The sequence below is a fragment of the Leptidea sinapis genome, chromosome 15, assembly GCF_905404315.1.
Source record: "Leptidea sinapis chromosome 15, ilLepSina1.1, whole genome shotgun sequence".
Lineage (NCBI taxonomy): Eukaryota > Metazoa > Arthropoda > Insecta > Lepidoptera > Pieridae > Leptidea > Leptidea sinapis.
Window position 1 is genome coordinate 6,473,759 of NC_066279.1, and position 19,024 is coordinate 6,492,782.

Sequence of the window (19,024 nt, forward strand, 5' to 3'; positions counted from 1 at the left end):
TGATAATGAGTCGGACTCGCCTATTAAGGTTTCCATAGCAACAGGTAACATAATATATAAAAGTTGTATAGAAAGGAAAATCATATTAAATAATTTTAATGAAAATGGCAAAAAATCTTTGCTCAAAATCATATAGTTTGCACTATATGATGAGGTTTCATCATTTATACGTATTAAAAAAAACTACTTATTAGATCTCGTTCAAACCAATTTTCGGTGAAAGTTTGCATGATAATGTCCATCATATGTTTTTTTGAGTTTTATCATTCTCTTATTTTATTATCTCTTAAGTTACATCGGGGGGGAACATATTTTACCACTTTAGAAGTGTCTCTCGCACAAACCATTCAGTTTAGAAAAAAAATATATTAGAAACTTCAATATCATTTTTGAAGATCTATCGATAGATACAAAAATGTTTTGAGAGTTTCAGGACTGAGTAAGGGGAGCCCCCAAAATCTATTGTTTTTTTTTTCTATTTTTGTGTGAAAATATTAAAGCGGCTCACAGAATAAATCTACTTACCAAGTTTCAACAGTATAGTTCTTATAGTTTTGGAAATAAGTGGCTATGACATACACGGACAGACAGACAACCGAATCTATAAGGGTTCCGTTTTTTGCCATTTGGCTATGGAACCCTTAAAATATAACTTATACGCAAAATCTAAAGTAAAACACAGTTGCAACACGTGTTTTAATACTTTAAAAGGTGTTTTATTTAAATAATAAAATGCTCGCAAAATACTCTTATTTACTTACGGTGTGTGGGGATGTTATACTCTTATATGTCACTTTGTGTTAGTGTGCCTGCATTGCTTAAAATAGGGTAATAATTTTTTTTTGACGTTTCCAGAACTTTCTATAAAGACGCATAAATGATCTAAAGGTAAGATAATTGACAGACGAACGGTAAACTGATACAGGTGTATCGAATTGCAGATTCGATACCCACTGGGAACTGCATTTTGTTTCACGAGTTTGTGTATATTATGTTTATTTAATAAATTCTATTGAAGCAATGAACCATCGATTCGGCTCTAATTTGTAAATCCCCATATAAGTTACTCTAATATGAAAAAAAGACCAGGGTGATCACCAACCATGAAGAGAGCCCGGTGCTTTATGACTGATGAAACTATCAAGCTTGATGGTAATTGACCATTGTCAGCCTCTTACACACTCTGTCTCTCTCTCTGTCGACCAGCGAATCTTCCCGGCCTTTAGCTCACAAATCAAATCAAATCAAAATCAGTTTATTCACGTAGGTCATGGAAATGACACTTATGAATGTTAAAAAAATGTTTCTTATTGAATCTACCACTACTTCGTAAAGGGTTGAGCTAATGAGAAGAAGTAGCAAGAAACTCATTGCCACTCATTTATATCAAGATTTACATTTACATCGATTTACAAATCTTTTCAATTACAATATAATATGTAAAATGTAAAATGATGCAATAAACACACTCAATCGTCAAATAGTCAATTTCTTACACGAGTAAGTCAAAAGCACAAGCACTCAAACTCAAAAATTTTATTCATAATGTAATTTTGAAATCACTTTATAACAAAATTTTAAATTACTTAATCACACACACTACAATTCACCTTTTTTAATGTATCGACGGAACCTGACGACGCACATATTAAAACAAGCAAAAAAAACATGTTACCAAAACTATTATTAATATTTTATTATGACCATAAAGTTTCTATTAATATTCAGTTTGTAGTTTCAAACCGCAGTGAGTTAGGTACCTTAAGTGAAATTACAATGTGATTTATTGTTACACGAATCGAGGCGCGGCTATCTTACCATCATTGTCCTCTCTCATTACTCATTTACCTTGAGGCTTTTAGACTGATCATTCTGGAAGCTCATGAAAAAAATCGTGTGTTTTGCTTGTCGTAGTCTTTGTCGTGATGAAAGAAAGATTTTCGAATACATGTGACATTTAAACATACAACAAGAGTGATGATATATGATCCAGTGTAAACCTCTTCAATCTATCTGCGAAAACCAATATTATTATCATAGAAACGATGAACTGTTACTTATATTATATATTTATTTATAAAAAAAGTGAAGTGAAAGTACTAAAAGGTCGTTTGAAACATATCATTGGTGTTTTGAAATTGATTTTTTTATCGTGTATTCAAAAAGGGTATCTCTAGGGAAGGAGAATAACTGATGGAATGAGAACAAAAGATCAAATATTTTCAGGAATAAAATTTATCTGCAAATAACGATATGAATTTCTAGCTAAGAGCATACTCCCTATTAAAAGACCAGCAACGCATTTCTTGACTCCTGGTGTTGATGGCGTCCATGGGCAGTTGCCTCATTACTTTCGATAACGTAAGCTTCTTGCTGATTTGCCCCCTATAATATATAAATAAGTACCTGCAACCAGAAAAATCTATTGTAAAATTAAATTTGTCAAAATACCAACTGCACGTATAAAATTTGCATGTACCTTACTAGTTCCTTACAGTTGCGCCGCAGCGACCCAAAGTTGGCTTTGACTTCCGACACGAAAGTCCTCCACTTGTTTCAGTCCTGTGCGATATCATGCCAATTTGTGGTGTTCATTTTGCACAGGTCAACGTTGACCTGCTCTTTTCACCTGTACTTAGGGTGACCTACTTTCGATTAGTCCCGAGTATGCTTGCCTTTCTCACTCCATGATCCTCTCCCAAGCGTTGTACGTGGCCGAGCCAGCGGATACATTAGCGGGCTTTAACTTCTCCAATGTTGCTGGGGTCAGCCACGAGGTCTTCTACCTCGGCATTTTTGCGGACTCTCCATTCTCTATTTTCAGATATAGTAGGGCCAGGGTCTTTGGTTCTGCTACAAGTAGATTGGTCTCCTCCTTTTGTGTAAGTGTCATGTACCTGCATATATGTGCAATATGTTCGCTCACAATTGAAAAAGGCATAGCATTTATTTTATACCTTTACTTTATCCACCGGCGGAAGACCGAGACTTTTATTAATTATGAAACATAGTCCCACAAGCTCATGTATACAAAGACTAATACAATATGTCAAAGACATTATTATCGCATACAAATTGCTTTTTCTCAAGGTAATAAATCAAAAGAACATCGATTGTTACCTCGAGAAAGTATCAGATAACATAACCTTATACGCAGTTAACGTAATGTTTATTCCTTATATAATTTATACGTTTAGATAGAGCCTCCTGCTGTTAGGCAACGCATGAGAACAGGCCCGGTTTATTACTATAGTATGCATGACAAGCTACGTCACGTTACATCCGCGATATGTATGTCATTTTGTCAATGTGCGTGCGTTAATGAAAATGGAGGTTAACAGTTAGCCGTTATTTTTTTCAACGTGTTCACAGCTGTCACAGTCTATCTAAACATTTAAATATAAGGTTTATTCAATAGATACGATAATACTTATCTTGATACGATAATATGAGTAAAATTAAGTGTCAGCGATACTAATTGCAATAGCACAATGAATTGTCAGTTTTCTATTTAAGAACAGACCGATTTGGAAAGCACTGATTTTGAATTATCGGGGCTATCCATACATTATATCCAGTATGGATGTTTATGCCACAATTGTGTCTTAGAATGAGAAATTACGTGTAATTTATTCCATACTTTTTCTTCTTTTTATTGTTGTACGTCAATGTTGCATTCTTTACTCTATACTTGTTATCATCATCATCATTGTCATCAGCTGGAAGACGTCCACTGCTGGACAAAGGCCTCCCCCAAAAGATGTCCACGACGATCGGTCCTGCGCTGCCCTCATCTTACGTATTCAGGTGATCTTTACCAGATCGTCGGTCCATCTTGTGGGGAGTCTACCTACGTCTTGTGGTACGTGGTCGCCATTCGAGGACTTTACTGCCCCAACGGCTATCTGTTCATCGAACTATGTGCCCTGCCCACTGCCACTTCAGTTTCGCAATCATTTGGGCTATGTAACTTTGGTTCTTCTACGTATCTCCTCATTTCCCATTCGATCTCACTGGGAAACTCCGAGCATAGCTTTCTATTATCATATTGCTTGTTTTATTATTCTTTAATTGCAAATCTTATTAAAATAACCCTGGCCACGCCTGCGCACAAGTTGCGTCACATGGTACATGGGAACCTAAATTTAAGGTCGCGCTAGTCGGTCAATCTTTCATAAAAACGTAGTATTGCGATTACTACCTTGATTGACAGTGAACATTTAAAATTAAGAGTAATGCTTATGCCAAGATTTGGAAACAAAAAAAAGATAAAGTCGAAACTTCCATATTACAACAATCAACAGTAATTTGAACTCATCTTGGGGCGGAAAAATCAACTTTGGAGTTTGGAAATGGCAAAACTGTAACCATACCATACAAGGATAGATTAGTTACTTAAAAGTTCAAATAATGTTATTTTGAATAGCATTCAGTAGTTTTTGAAGTCATACTTCTTTAGGCGCGTTATGAAAAAATGAGGAGAGTGTAATTTTAACACAATAGTAACAAGTTGAAGTTGGTTCCTAAAATTATCTGACGTTTGCGTCATTCGTTTTTTTTCCTAAAATTATCTGACGTTTGCGTCATTCGTTTTCACCACTCAGAAAAAACCATAATTTTTTTATGACTATAAGGGACGAGACGAGCGAGAGGCAATACAATTACGCTCGACTCCTTGAGACATAAGATGTTCAGTCTCGTTTGCCCAGTAATTTCACTAGCTACCTTCAGACCGAAACACAATAATGATTACCATCCTTTGCACAGGATGCCTGCTAGATTATGGATACCACAACGGCACCTATTTCTGCTGTGAAACAGTAATGTGTAAACATTACTGTATTTCGGTCTGAAGGGCGCCGTAGCTAGTGCAGTTACTGGGCAAATGAGACTTAACATCTGACGTCTCAAGGAGACGAGTGCAATTGAAGTACAGCTCAGAATTTTTGGGTTTTTCAAGAATCCTGAGCGGCACGGCATTGTAATGGGTAGGACGTATCAATTACCATCAGCTGAACGTCCTGTCCGTCTCGTCCCTTATTGTTATAAAAAAAAACACATTACTGTTTCACTGCAGAATTATATGGGGGTTAAGAAAGTCAAAATAAATGCTCGTTGTAGAACTTGCAAACCGACTAGAAATATAATTATAAATTATCATATCAAAATTCTCTGTAATATTAAAATTACGATATCATCATGCACGCAACGATTCTGACCACAAACGCACCTTGTAATTTAACACTTGCAATAGTTGATAATCGTATGGTGATTTGTTAATAAACTGTTATTTCTGCGTCATTAATAAATAAAAAATTTACGTCATAATAACTATGTTAGTATAATCATGCTATAAGTGTACCAATCAATCGCTTCCATTATTTATTATAAGTTCATAAGATGCCTGAGGCTTACCATGGCAGTCAATAAAACAAATACCTCCTAGCAGCTTATTCTATAGATAATTTATTTATATTGGTTCATATTATTTATAATCTTTTATTAAATAGAAAACATTTTAAAAACAAAATGATTTTGTAAGCGAGAACCTTGTCATTTACTTATGAAAGGAGTAATAAAAATAACTGATTGTCTTTTATAATATATTGTATGTTTAAATTCACCCTTATGATGTAAATAGCTTTTACCCTCGGTTTCGTCCGCAGACATAGTGAAAGAGACAATGAATAAAATTTATATATCATGTATATGAAATAAAAAAAATTATCGTTGATTTCCAATGATAAGTAATAAAATAATAAATGCAATTTTGAATTGGATCTCAGCCACCAGAAGAATATTGTAAACGATATCTATACTATAATCTATGTGTATAATCTATGTGTGTCTTTCGAATAATGTACTCTCCATATATTTTAAAAACTGCAGGTGAAAGGATGCAACCTTGGCCCACTCCTTCATGAGTTTAAAACATTCAAATCCAAATATTTTTATTCAAAATAGGATGTGACATCATTTATCAATCATATATCATCATTTATTAAGTCAAAAACTACCACCCATACCAAAAAGAATGCCTCAGACCTGAGAAGAATGGGCGCAATAACTCAGCATTTTTTTTCATCAAAAAATATGTTAACAAATTTATGTTGTAAATTTATTGAAGTTAACGCGTTACTTTGCGGAAATCGACAATTATCCAAATGTTTTAAGTTTTCTTAAGTGTTAATTCCGCCAATATTCGTCTTTAAGCAATTCGACACGTGTTTCGCCTCTACACGAGGCATCCTCAGGACATATTGATTTGCCAAACTCTGGCACGACACTGTCTCGTAAAAAATATTTGGATAAAGTTATGTTGTAGGTACAATTAAACTTATTATTTAATAACCTGAGGGCGGTCGCTCCATTCCCAATCTGTGGCATCAGTAAGAAAGTCATTTATGTTTGAGTACCCTTTACCACACAAACGTTTTTTTAACAATTCTTTTGAATATCGTTATACTCTTGTTATGAACATTCATTGGGATCTTGTTGTAAAAGCATATACATCGACCCAGAAAAGACTTACTAACTCAACTTAGCCGAGTAGTAGGCATTATAAGTTTATGTCTGTTCCTGGTGTCAACATTATGGTTATGACAGTTTCTAGCAAATTGGAGTATTTATTGCCTATTCTGATGTCTGGACAGAAGGCAAAGGAAAACCACTGCTTCTATTTCCCGAGAGAGTCATTGAACTAATAAATGATAAAAAAATCTTATTTATTGTATGCATGTACCTACGAAGGTGCATTAGGTTACTGTGTTAATATTTCAAACTGACCTGCTACATATTATTTTGTGTTATAGCACGACATATACTTAGCCTTAATGAGACTACTCCCATTTCACTGGTCGCTCAAACTCATCAGGCTTACGTAACTCTGAGATTTATTACCAACGTTGATTGAACTTATTTGATGCGGACATTGCAAATCAATTTGTTCCTTGGCGATGTCTAGTCTAATTTTAAAATCAACTTATAAATAGCGTGGAACAGATCGCAAATATTTACATATGAATAGTGTAATTAGAGTCGAGGTTATATCGTATTACGTTTTAGGTCATATAATCCCCACTATCTGGATGTGTGGCGGTCTACAAAGCTGTGGAATGAGCTTCCTTGTGCGGTGTTTCCGGGACACGACATGGGTACCCTCATAAAAAGCACGTACACTTTCTTCAATGGCCCGCAACGCTCCTGTGATTCCTCTAGTGTTGCAAAAAAAAATAGTTTTGTGATGTATACCAACGAAGGTCTTATTGGGATGTAATGGTAGATGACAACGCTACAAACTGCAGAGTTTTCGCCCGAGTAGAATTTAAAAGGTAAAATTGATTTACTTAATTTGGTCTTTAATTTTTATTTTGAATTCAAATCTTCGATCGGCCATACTTTTGAATGGACGTGGACTCTGACTGATTGAAACATAGAAAAAACTTCAAGTTTGTCAGAGAGAGAAGTTATATGGGGCTAAAATTGAGAGACAAAATTAATAACATTAGAATAAGAAAGAAAACCAAAGCAAAAGATGTTGACTTATCTGATCTACGGTAAAATGGAAATGAACTGGACATATACAAAATGAATAGGAAACGAAATCGAGGCAGGCTTTTAAGAGATGGAGCGATGACCTAGTAGGAAAGTTGTGTACAAGAATTGCAAGAGACAGGAACGAGTGGAAATTAATGGAGGAGGCTTTAACCGCTAAAGGCGGTCCAATATCAAAAAAGATTAACGACAAATAATACTTTTATTTTAAACAGTAAAACAATAACTCATATTAATAAATACAATTTATAAGAAAATACCTAAATGTAAAGATGTAAGTAAACAAAGCTCTGAATAAATAAATATTTTTTTTATTCATTCTGTAGAATGAATTATTTCTGCTTCTCGACAACACACTCCCAAGAAGATTGTTTTTACTTATTAATACTTTTAGGTACGGCTGTTATTTATTAAATCAAATCAAATCAAAATATAATATTATATACTTAGATAATTTATACGGCTAGATAGTACCTCTTGCTGTTACGCAACGCATGATAACAGGCCAGATTTATTACTTGAGTGTGCATGACAGGCTACGTCTTACACTAGCGATATGTATGTCACTTTGTTTTAGTGAGCATGCGTTTGCTGAAAATAGAGGCTTACAGTTGGCCGCTTTTTTTGGATGTGTTCACAGCTATCACAGTCTATCTGGACATGTACATTATATAAGAATATACATTAATGGCTTAATTTTGAATATATTACTGTTATTGAAGTAGGCGTTATTTTGCGGGCATCCATAATTATCCAAATGTTTTGAGTTTTATTGAGTGTTAATTCCGCGGGTATTCGTCTTCAAACAATTCGACTTGTGTTTCACCTCTACACGAGGCATTCTCGGGAGGTGTTCACTCGCCAAATTCTAGCACTTTGTCTGACTAAGACTGGAGTCTCGCTTAACATTTGGATACTTACATTACTTTATTGGATCCATATATTAAGATTAGATTACTATTTCACAAATAAAAAACAAAAAAAAATGTTTAACACGTGAATCACCTCTACATGAGGCATCCTCAGGAGATGATAACTCACCAAACTCTGTCACTAAGTCTGACTAAGGCTGGAGTCTCTCAAAACATTTGGATATATTACTTTATTGGATATATTAAGATTTGATAACAATTTCACAAATAAAAAAAAAACAAAAATAGATATGGATAGGTAGTGGTAATTGTTATCACTGATGTTCATTAGATTAAATATGGCTTTAAAACTTAACATCATAATGTCAAAATAATTTGCACCCACCGCTATTTGTAAAGTTAATTTAATAATTCACCAATTATTCGGAATAACATCATTAAAGTTTTTGTACTTCATTATAATGTCAGATGGCTCATTACCCATTGAATGCACAGGAAGTTTCCTAATGTTGAAGTAGGTAGTATTAATTTCGTGCCTACTAACCGAATTAAATTATCTTAATAAACGCGATGTCAGTATGGCCGCCAAAAATTGTACATTTGGGAAAAAATATGTGTCTTTCTCACATTGAGTATGATATTCAATATTTTTTATTGTTATTTAATGAATGTGATTTGATTCTGGTACGCAATTTCATGTTTATTCACGTGATTGATTTAAATTAAATTTGGTTTTAAGTGTTCGTGAAAAGATAATTTTTGTTCCCATACAAATATCGTTTGTCCCACTAACAGCCGTTCCCAATATTAGTATATTAGTAGATAGTTCTACAGATAGAGATAAATTAATACCTTCTACTGTCAGTAATTAGTTGTCAATAATCTGAAGATGTCCCAATATACCCGATAAGGCATTCTTATCGCCAGTTCACCGTTGCAATTTCCATACAAACTTCTATCCCTGGTAAGTTATTCGTCCTCCCATTGACAGACAGCGTGTACGGATAAGATGAGTTACCGTCAATAAGTTTATTGGGACAGAAAAGTCAAACATAATAAGGATTTTTTGTCTCAAGTAGGCCACAATCGGAGATAGACTGAATATTGGGAATGGCCGTAACACATCTACGACCTCGACGTCGCATTTCGTACACAACTTTTTGTGACTTGTGAAGTTTTGGCATTTCTGAATAATTATGATAATTTGCTACGTTTTAATGTACTATTTTGATGAAATAGAATCCAAAAAATAATACAAAACTTATTTGAAACACGTTTCTCACTTCTTTGTCCCGAATGAGTCCCGAGTGCTCTGTGAACGGCTGGATCACTTGGCGTTGCGTAGAGACGTCGCTTCATTGTGTGTCTTCTACCGCATTTATCACGGGGAGTGTTCCGAAGTGCTGTTGGGACAGCTATTTCTTGAGCCCTGATTCCTACTGCCGAATTCCACCTTCGCACAACACGCCACAAATTCGGATATCATCCCCACCATCAGGATGTGTGGCGGTCCTCCACAGTGCGCTTTTCAAGGAGCTTTCTTCCACTTACGATAAAGTTGTGGAATAAGCCTGTTTGTACGATGTTTCTGCGACGATACACCTTCCTTAAAGGCTGGCAACTCTCCTGTGATTATGATGATTATTGCAAGAGAGTGTGGGCGGCGGTGATCACTTAACACCAGGTGATCCGCACGCTCCTTTGTCCTCCTTTTTCTATAAAAAAAAAACTCACGTGTAATACCACAATTAATGACGGAAAAAGTTAGATATACAAAGCAAGCCTGTAATATTATTATTTTAGTAATGGCAACACCAACCACATATTGGCTAACGTATAGGAAGATACGCCATCTTGTTTACTGTAAAATTGATCTTGAAGGTGCTCTTCTCGCAGTTTTGTCTCAGGAGTTTTTAATATTTTCAAACGAGAATAAAACGTAAACGATTCAAATTATCTATATTATTTTAAATTGGGGGTGTACATAGACTATTCCTTTGACAAATCAAACTATGCGTTGTACTAAAACTTCAAAAGTCAAACGAATAAATTATTTTTTGTTTATGTCCAGGAGTATTTTAAATCACGAACGTTACCGTTTGTTACTAGTAAGTTACTATTTGGGTATTTAAGGCGTTAATACATGCCAGTAGTCTTTTTTTGGGAAGAGACGAGCCAGACGTTCAGCTGCTGGTAATTGATACGCCCTGCCCATTAAAATGCAGTGCCGCTCAGGAAACTTGAAAGACCCAAAAATTCTGAGCGGTACTACAACTGCGCTCGTCACCTTGAGACATAAGTTGTTAAGTCTCATTTGCCCAGTAATTTCACTAGCTACGGCGCCCTTCAGACCATAACACAGTAATGCTTACACGTTACTGCTTCACAGCAGAAATAGTCACCATTATAGTACCCATAATCTAGCCGGCATCCTGTGCAAAGGAGCCTCCCACTGGTAAAAGTCTTCAAAGAGGATGTAAATACTACGCAATAAGAAGCGGGACCTTAGCAAAAATTTAAATTTAGTTTAGCATGAAACGTGCTGTCATTTGACATAAGTTTGAAATAGTAGTAATTACAGTATGGCGATTGGTGACGAAGTATAATCCGGCTAAGTTTGAAAGCGAACAGTTGCCCAAAACGTAGTGGATTTCTGCTATCTCCGTTTTTTACAAGATTATAGCCGTCATCTGTCAATTTATCAATGACTGCACGTTTCATACAATCGAGTGAATCGCATTTTTCTTAGAGAATTTCGCTAGACTGGTAGTCTTTCTCATAGTGCGAAAGCGGGTGACTAGGGCGTGCGAGTCGTATTTAAATAATCGTCGTATAAAATTAAATTATTAATGATTAATTAAAATTAAGACGACCACTAGATGATTTGATTTCTTTTCTACATTTTTGGATATAATTTTTACTAGTTTAAATGTTTTATGTAGTTTATTGTGTAAAAGATGTTTATTATTAAATTAACTTACAGATACGGCATGCTTACGGTTTTATTATAGACGTAGTACTTACTTAGGTAAAAAGCCTTGTGAGGTAACCTCGATTTAGTGATAGTATTGCATCAACAGTTACCTACAGGTCATCTCTGATTCCACTTGATGACCCTGGATTCTTAACATAGTTAAAGTAACCCTATTCTGCGGAATGCAAACAACTCTGTTCATTTTTTAATAGAATGTCAGAACGCCCTCACCTCAACAATTTTTCATCAATTCTGATGATTCAAACACCATTTAAAAGGTTATGTTTCTGAATCCTATATGCCGAAATATAGAAAAAAATCATCTCAGATAATTTATACGTCCAGATTGAGCCGCGTACTGTTAGAGAACCGATGAAAATAGGTAAATATTACTTTAGTGTGCGTGACAAACTACGTCTTACGCTTGCGATTTGTATGACACTTTGGGTTTATTTATTGACACACCAACAGCATTACATACAAAACATTAAAAATAATTATGGTCTTATAGGTTTATAATCTGGTATGAATGCCAGTTACTGGTGCATACACCACTCTCATTGCAAGGCATTAATTTAAATACAAAATACAGTTCGAACTACAAATTTAACAAGGATTTTAAGCAAATTACTCACAATAATAGATACAATACAACGAAAGTTTGTATGAATATCAACTAACATATTATTATTATTTACAAACAGAAATGTGCGGTTAGTTTTTTTTTCAGACTTGTCACTGTGTCATGAAAAATATTTTGTTAGCGTTGCGGGTTAGTGTGCGTGCATTGTTTAAAATGGAGGTTAACTGCCAACCTCAATTTTTTCGACGTTTTACAGCTATCACAATATATCTGTCTCGATACGCCTGTATAAATGATCTAAAAGAAAAATTTTTATAAAAAAAAATGTATCAATCCCTATGAAAGTGGTACCTATTAAGAACTTTATGCATGAAACAACATCCTTTCTGTATCTTGAGAAGGGCATTGTCTGCTGTGCTGCAGTCACTGTTCTCTAAAATTGGTGGAAGCAAAACTGCATACGCGTCTATTAGGCAGTTTTCATTGACATTGAACATAGCTGCCACGAAATATGGTGTTAATTGAATTAATAATAATAATAATAATAATAATACTGATACATTCTTACACAAATTATCTTGCCCCAAACTAGGCATAGCCTGTACTATGGGTACAAAACAACGATATATTTAATACAATATACTTACTATATATATAACAATGTCCAAGTTACGTTAGTTGGTGCTGGGGCTGCTGCTTCGACTGCCGAAGACAGCAAGCGTCGCAAATATGTTGGCCTCAGTGAGTCATACATCTTTGTGCCGTTTGGTGTCGAGACACTTGGCCCGTGGGGCCCAGAGGCGCGGAGAATGTTCAAAATACTATCTTCGCGCCTCAATAAGGCTACTGGAAACCCAAGCGCTGGCAGCTATTTCGGTCAACGGATCAGCCTTGCTATCCAACGCGGTAATGCTGCCAGTATTCTTGGTACGCTTCCACGTAATGATAGTTTTAATTTTATGTAGTCGTAGTATTGTAAATATAGCTATAAGATTTTTTTTACTTGGTAAATATATACAGTAAACATAGTTCTAATAACAAATACATACTTAAACATACATAAATACAAATAAACATCCATGACTCGGAAACAAACATTCATATATTTTCTGCGACGTACGCCGCTTCTTCCGGCAACTTTTCCTATTATGATGAGTTGTAGGAGTTCGTACCTCTCGTGCCTAAGCGCGTGCCCCAAATAAGCGACTTTCCTCATCTTGATTGTTTGCATGAGTTCGTGTTTTTGGTTGACGTGGCGTAGAACTTAGACGTATATTTATGTCTAAATGTTTCAAAATAAACAAAATTGTATTATTAAAAAAATCAGGGTTATTTTTTATGCCAATACGGAATGAGACGAGCAGGACGTTCAACAGCGGTCGTCACCTTGAGACATAAGATGTCAAGTCTCATTCGCTCAGTAATTTCACTAGCTACGAAATAGTTCTGCCGCATTCGCGATTCCTGTCTACTCTAGGATGTTGCGCAGCCAAGACTTTTTTCTGCGACCTACGCGTCATCTTTCGGCAACTTATTCCATCATGATGAATTGTAGGAATTCGTATCTTAGACCGAAACACAGTAAGGCTTACATATTACTGCTTCATAACAGAAATAGGCGCCGTTGTGGTACCCATAATGTAGCCGGCATCTGATGCAAAGGTTACACTAATAAAGGATTTTAGGATGCACCGTGCAGTTTACGCGCACTAAAATTTCATTTGATTATTTCCGGGTGCATGCGAGGTAGTGGCACGGTTCACCTAGTAATATTGTAAATGAAAATAGCAGTAGTATATCAGCATTAATCTTCCGGGGCAGTTCTACTACCACACAGTGTGGGAACAAAATAATATAATATTTTGTAACTCTAGTGCCATCTTATGAGGCACTTCGTCTTAAGTTTCAAGGTGACGGTTACAGTGATTAGGGTCATCGCTATAGCGGCACTGCTATTAGCAAATAATGTTATTTAAAAACAGATGCATTACCAGCTCGTTCTATACGTCCCATAAAATTCATAAAATTAAAAAAATATTAAAGAAAATCTTCGTTTTAAAAAATGATCGTTTTTTCTGCACCGCCCCTTTTTCCATTAAAAAAAAACCTGAATTGGAAGTAATATCGCGGCAAACGGCATGACGTTCACTAATGCCGTCACGCCCCCTCTATGCTACCGGTTGCGGCTCCCTACGACTACTGTGTGTGTTTATGCGCTTTTCCAGTTTTTTCAATGTGTGGGTCGTAGCCCCTAGGGGAGTTTCTGGTATAGTGCACCCCAGTATCAGCTCAATCAGTTTGACCACGTGCAATGCAGAGCTGCTCAAATTGTAGGGGACCCAGTCCTCTGTGAGCGATAGCTTGGCGTTGCGGAGGGACGTTGCGTATCGCAGTTATCACGGGGAGTGTTGCGAAGAGCTGTTTCACCGGATTCCTGCCGCTGAAGTCCATCTTCCCACGACACGCCACGAATTAGGATATCATCCCCATCATCAGGATGTGTGGCGTTCCTCCACAATGCGGTTTTTAAAGAACTTTCTTCCACATACACCTTGCTGTGGAATAAGCTTCCTTGTGCGGTGTTTCCGGAACGATACGAAATGGGTAAACATGGGACCTTCAAATAAAATGCGTACACTTTTTTAAATTGCCGGCAACGCTCCCGTGATTCCTTTGATGTTGCAATAGTACGTGGGCGGTTGTGATCACGCTCATTAGTTCCTTCACATTCACATTTGCTTGGCGACCCGTCACTAGCCAACCCATTTGTTTTTGAAAACTGATCCTAGCAACTGGTGAACCCCGTCTATCAAAAGCTTATATGAAAGATCTGAAATAATGTAGGTTTAATAATATTGCATTGTCTAGCCTTATATGGTAATACAGAAATAAAGATCTTCTTCATCAAGGTTGCATACATTTTGTATAAAGTATTGTTCTCAGACGGATATCCCACGTTTGTATTGGAATAATGTATGTGCACGTAAGCATTACATTTTAATGTTTAACTTTGTTTACTTTAACGATTCCCAAAGAATTTTAAAAGGCAATACGAATGTATTTTGCTCTTCATAGATATATAACAAGTTTATAATTAAATCTTACTACTCCACAGCTAGAATATCTAAGCGATCGGACCGCCTGGGACTAGATTATGATTATTTTATATTTATAACAATGACAGTACAATATTGTATTATAAAATATTTAAATTAAAAATAGCGCAAAAATGAATGCTGACAGAGTTTCTTGCGCCGTTTCATCTCTCTCAGAGCGCCATTTGTTTCTTAAGCGGCGGTAGTGTTTGAACCAGCAGTTGACATCGAAAATAATTCTAAAGTTATAAATTTTTAGGAAATGCCTTTAATACCTTGCTTATACTTATCGCATTGCATTCTTAAAGATTTCTACAATAAGAACTCATTACTAAACCATACATATGTATATTTCAATTACTTTTTAATTAAATATTTAAAATAAATGATTAAATCACGTGTATTCATAAAGAAATTTGAACTTTAAAGACGTTTCGCTTGCTTAACAGGCCGTGTGAAGTTGAAGGGAGTCGAGACAGTATTTGTTTAATTTGAAAAATAAGTGTGTGTGTAGTTTTATACACACGGAATAAGTTATTCTTCTATGGCGTAATAAAACAAACATCCTTAAAAAAAATATCTTCGCGCTATTTTACGTTTGTAGAAAAAATTATATCATAATAATGAAGGTATTAAATAAAACCAATGAAAATATTATTATACCACATACCTATTAAGTTAATTTATTATTAATTTGGAGAGAAATATTTTATTTTGATTTTAAAACAAGTATATATTGAAATTTATTTAATTCACATCCATTTTTTGTGGTTTAGTTGTCATATGAGTTACAAGAGGCTTGGTAACTGAAGTATGACACAATTGGTCCTGTTGACCAGCTAACGTCAGGGTGTCTAATTTGCGTGTGTGTGGGTGTGCGCGCGCATCGTAATGCACTCTGATAATTTTTCCCTAACGCGCCGAAAAGAAGTATAACTTCAGAAACATAATTCAAAACAATAAAATAATAAGGTATTAAATAATCCTAGGGGTGATTTACCTCTTGACATCCGCTCTATACTATTTTTAAACTGTAGCTTGGAGAACATTAAGAGTCAGACAAAATTCAAAAACGCACACAAGATGTGTCAAAACTAAAAGCGGAAATGGACTGGACACATTCTGAGGGAAAAGAAAGAGAAATGGACAAAAACCGTTACAAAATGGTATCCAAGAGACGGGAAACGAAGGAAAGGATGACAGATTAGAAGGTGGGAGGACGATTATAGAGAACAGGACGGGGTGAGGTGAGAGACTAGAGACCGAATAAAGTTATACCCCCTTATTCATAATAGTCTGCTAACTTAAAGCATTGCTAATTCTCACTCTGTCTTCTTCTATTGACTTAAGTCAGAATGAGAAAAAACACTCCTTAGCGGCTGATTAAAGTTAGCGGACCCTTACGAATAACGGGGTAAGTCCTTAGAGGAGGCCTTTGTAGAGACAAATTACTAGTTTAAGTTTTATATATAAGAAAAATTAAGTTACTAGTAATAATAAAGGCTATTTTTTTATAATTATAATAGCATATTAGTTAACGAGCTAACAGACTGTGCAACTTAACCTCCAATTTCTGTAATGATTGTAATATCATTTTACTATAAGGTAGAGCGCGACCTCGCAATTGATGACCTTTATAATGGAGGATGCTCACATTCCGACCCGGTAATCATTTCCCAAGCGATTCTCTTTACAATTGATCCAGCCATATGACTCTTCTATTAAAATTTTGAACTTTGACCTTTCAGTGTATTGTAGTTATGCAAATAATACCTCCGTAATAGTTGCTATTAAGTTTGTTTTTAATTTAGGATTGTTAAATTCGTATTAAATCTACATTAGAAATTTATAATGCTGGTTTGAGGTTTACAGTTTATAATTTACAGATATTTAATTACATAGTACATTTTCTAATATCTTTACAATAGTATTTCTACAAGTGTCACTATTGTTTTTTTAAAACGCTTTTTATTAGCTTCACCTGAATGTATGTTTGTTTGTAACCGACTCATTTGGGCGCGATTTTGACCCACTTTAAACGGCCAGATTTCGTTCAAACTTCGTACATTTATCGAGGACCGATGACGATACTAAGATTTTTGTTAATTTTCATCTATCCTCGATTAGGCAGGAAGTTATTAATGATATAATAATAATAATATCTGTATAAAACAAAACAAATTATTATTATTATTTATATTTAAAACTATTTTTGTATATTTAAAACTATTTTTGTTTCTTTCAAGCACGCTGACAAGCGTGACGGCTTATTCTCATTCAGTACCCACAAAATATAACAAGATTTGACAACAATAAAGCAAACATAATTCAAATTGTATTATTTTCCTTCCTAGGATTTCTCATAACGTTGTCATTGAGACAAATGTTTCAAACAGCTGTTGTCTATGAGAATTCAACTATTTCTGTGAACTTTATAATAATTATTACTAACAATGCTGCAATCATAAATTACACGAATATCTTATTTTATAATCCTACTTGTTTTATAATAATTGTATTATAATTGCTACCAGTGGCTCCTTTGCACCGGATGCGGGCTAGGTTATGGGTACCACAATATATTTCTGCCGTGAAGCAGTAATTTGTAAGCATTATTGTGTTTTGGTCTGAAGGGCGCCGTAGCTGGTCAAATTATTGGGCAAATGAGACTTAATATCTTATGTCTCCAGGTTACGAACGCAATTGTAGTGTCGCTCAGAATTTTTAAAAATCCTGAGTAGCACTGCATTGTAAAGGGCAGGGCGTATAACGTCCTGCTCGTCTCGTCCCTTATTTTCATAAAAAAAAATTGTAGCCAGATCGCTATGACGTGGGTTTCGATACTATACAAGTTCTTAGGCTGATATCTACAGAGTGTATTTAGACATTACTTATGTAAAATTTATCTGAGTGTCAGCTTAGCATAATCTTTGATTTCGTTTTTATAGTCATTTGACAGCTGAAATTATAATGAGCTTAAACCATGACAGCCCAATATAAAAGTCTAGTTCGCGTTTTATCATACTCAGTTAAGTATTACGTAAGTAAAGTCTGAGCACAGTCTAATTAAGCTCTATATATCTCACCCTTAAAGGCAAGCTGTAATTCCTCTGTTGTCTCCAGAGAGCATGGGCGGTGGTAATCATAGCAAACTCGGCTTTCATTTAATTTCAAGAGATACAGACTTTAAGTGAGCCTAGATTGTTTAAAAACAATTTTTTTTAGTGAAAACTTAGGCTCACTGAGCGTTTTTGTGGGTATTAAATGAGACTAAGCTGTCACTCTCTTTTACGTAACGCTCGCTCAAGTGATGTTGACTCGAGTCTACATTGGGAGCGCGATAAGTCAGCGCAAAATCCACAGTGATTTAATACACAATTATGATTGAATTAATTAAATATTGTATATGCTATATTTTTTGAATTCATACTAATAAATGTAGCCGAATTTTTTCCTTCAGATATACAGCAAAAATTACTGAACCGATCAGAATAACACATGCCATAAGATGCAGCGCTTTTCGGAGAAGGTTTTATATTTCTTGACTTATAAATACCCATATATTCTCAATATAAATAATTTAATCAATGACATTTCATTACATATGACAATTCATACAATGAGCGAGCAATACATAATTTATAGCAAAACAACGTTTGCTGGATCAGCACTTGTATATAATAGAAGGAATAGGCATCACTCCGTGGTGGATAACATGAAGTGTAGATACGTGGTCAAATTATTTTCTTAGCAAAAAGATCTGTAAAAGAAATTACAAATAAAATAAATAAATAATATCAATTGTTGTTGCGGCCGTATCGCTGGATCTCACACGATCTTAAAAATAAACTTGTTATAAAGTTATACCTGTTAATAAACCAAGAATAACTTCATAAGATACATAATAGCTTTAAGGGTAAATGTATACACTTCTACAATAAAGTCC